This window comes from Choristoneura fumiferana, chromosome 18 (genome assembly GCF_025370935.1).
Source record: "Choristoneura fumiferana chromosome 18, NRCan_CFum_1, whole genome shotgun sequence".
NCBI lineage: Eukaryota > Metazoa > Arthropoda > Insecta > Lepidoptera > Tortricidae > Choristoneura > Choristoneura fumiferana.
In genome coordinates this window covers 6,047,475-6,050,430 of record NC_133489.1, presented here as the reverse complement: position 1 = coordinate 6,050,430, position 2,956 = coordinate 6,047,475, and positions in this window count along the sequence as shown.

Genomic DNA, 2,956 nt, shown 5'->3' with positions numbered 1-2,956 from the left:
CAACGCGGAAATGCAGCCAGCCTTATGGGCACTCTTCCTCAGGGACAAGACTTGGGGGAATTGTATATATAGTAGTTTAGTGTAACTTCAATTGTACCTTTTTAATTTATTTATGTTTAAGATTTATTCACGTATTTAACACCGCACACAAACATATTGACCAATGATGGAATCATTTATCAAAATATAGAAGGACGTTCAATCAATTTCACCTGCCGAAATATTTCGGACTAAAAAAGCTAATAAGAATCACTTTAGCTGTGAACACATCCTAAGCCCACAAAAAGAAAGACAGGCTTGTTATTTAGTTCTATTCCCACATTAAAAGTCTCGGTAAATTCTTACGTGGCAATCTATAGGGCAGTGGTAAAGCTGAGTCCACACGGTCCCCAAGCGTCGATACCATTGATTCCACTTTTCGTTGACGGGTAATGCTCGCTTGGAGAATACTACCACTTAAACGGATATTGAAAGGTTAAATAACTGGGGAACTGCGACAAAGTGTTGTAGGTATGGTAAGTAAAGTGAAGACCTAATACCTATGTAATGAAAAGGTGCAAAATGTTTTCATTCTCTTACCTCCATCACCTACGAGTATATTATTCGTAGCCAATCCTTCATTCTCTAATCGCAATTTTAGTAGTTTTGTATGAGCAATATGTATTTAAATTAAATTTATTAAATATTTATATGGCAGAACAACATTTGCCGCGTCAGCTAGTCCATCAATTAAAAAAAATATATATATACAACATTTTTTGTTGACTCTTCTTGTTGGCTTTACTTGCTTTGTCACCTAAGCTACGTATCTGTATCGAATTCCAAGTCAATTCGATAGCTAGAAGAGGGTGAAATTTAGGTTACGACCTTAGCAAAAAACAATACGTACAAGTAGTTCATTAAAATATTCTATATTCAAAAAGTGACACATTTTATTGTATACAAAAACGCAATTGCCACATTTTGCTGCTGTCAAATTTGATTGCGACAAAACGTTCAATTTCAAAGCTTCCCAAACAGTAATTACTACAAGTGTACATGTACGAATATGAAGTCGTCAAAGAAAACGAAAATTGCGCGACGGCACAAATAATGCGGCGCAAACAACACGGCAATAAAGATTTATTGCTGAGATTTTTTTACGAGTCACAGCAAGATTTTAAGGCAGGAAAGGTTCGCGGGTGTAGTGACGTTGCCTGTAAAAACTAAATGATATAATCATTTTTATGTTTTTAAGAACAAAAATGATATATCATTTTTATTTTTTAATTATGATAGTGAGGCATCATCTAATGTGAAATAATCACTACGGCCCATGAATACCAAATACATAAACACTATTTAATACCTACTATATATTTCTTCTATTCTAAGCTACTTTTATTCTATTTTGAAAATACAAACTGAAACATAGATGCACAGAAAAACCAGAAAAAGAGACTAACGCTGGGAATCGAGCCCAGGTCCTCAGCATTCCGTGCTACGTGCTATACCGCTACACCGAAGTATTCCGTGCTGCGTGCTATACCGCTACACCAAAATATAGCACGTAGCACGGAATGCTGAGGACCTGGGTTCGATTCCCAGCGCTGGTCTCTTTTTCTGGTTTTTCTGTGCATCTTTCAGTTCGCTTATTTTCTTGTTCTCTTTTAAGATATGGCTTTTCTGTCCTAATTAATAGGACAATTTCGCCGGTGTCAAGGTAAACTCTCTTTGAGAGGGACGTTGTACGGTGATTGTAGTTTTTGCAACTTGATAGTTAAATTCCAGAAACCACGTGGAGACAACTTGCACTTTAAAAAATGCCAGACACGAGAGCAATATAGAATTTTGTGATCACTGTTTACTGTTAAGGTTAATCTCCGCATAAAACACTATCAAAATTATACTTCAACTAGCCAAAGAGACAGAAATAGCAAAATTAGATATTGCCTACATCCGCCATGTTCGAATGCTACAAATCGAATCCTCGCTTATCCGGTGTGTCGTTATATGGCGACATTTGACAACTGACAGCTGTCAATACGACCTCTTTTTTATAAAACACACAGACCAACGCACAAAACCTGTTAATCTCACCAAACGTGTGGTTTTCCGAAACAAGTTTCAATTTATTTTTACAAAAAAAAACGGAAAGTGAAAAAAATACTATCTACAGGAGTGAGCTACATTTTAAGTCAACTATCGATAAAAAATGTAATATGTAACATCCAAGGTACCCAATAGGTTTTAGTTTATCTACTTTATCCTAAGAATTTCGTAACTCACGAGAAACGGCGGATGAAACGCTTCAGAATCTCACCCGCGTCAGTTCATCATTTGCGTCGTGAAACAAAACCTGCGAAAAAGTTAATGAACTGACGAACGAAGGCGCAGGCGTCGCCATGGCAATGTTCCCGAGAATTGGGGAAAGCTCATGTTTTACACTGATGGTGTACTATTTATAAAAATATATGAAATTACCAGAAATGTATAATATTAAATTACACAAAGCTCCCGCAGACGCTTTTAATGCTTCGCTGAAAGCAAGTTGGTCTTTGTTTGGAAATGAGTGTTTTTGATGTAAAGAAAATTGATGCTTTTTGATTGGATTTAATTAAAAAATAAAACTTTCTGAGTGTTTAACTTAAATGTATTCGTTTTGTTATTGCTTTATAAGTACCTAACTAAAATTTTAGCAAGTGGGTACCTATTCGAAATAGTGACTATCTTAAAATTTCACAGTAATGGGTTCCGACTGCTGAAGTGTAAGTTAGTTAACAAAGTTCTAGAGTACTAGACTTGTTTTTTTTACTTTTGTTTAAAGTTTTTTTAAAGCAGTAAGGTTTCATTTCTTTTTTACATCCTACTTTTTCGATGCTCCTGTGAAAATGTTAGCTTAAAAGTGTGATAACATATATTTGGAATGGGCTAATTATTAGCCTTCACATGATAAGTACCGTATAATTATATAGTT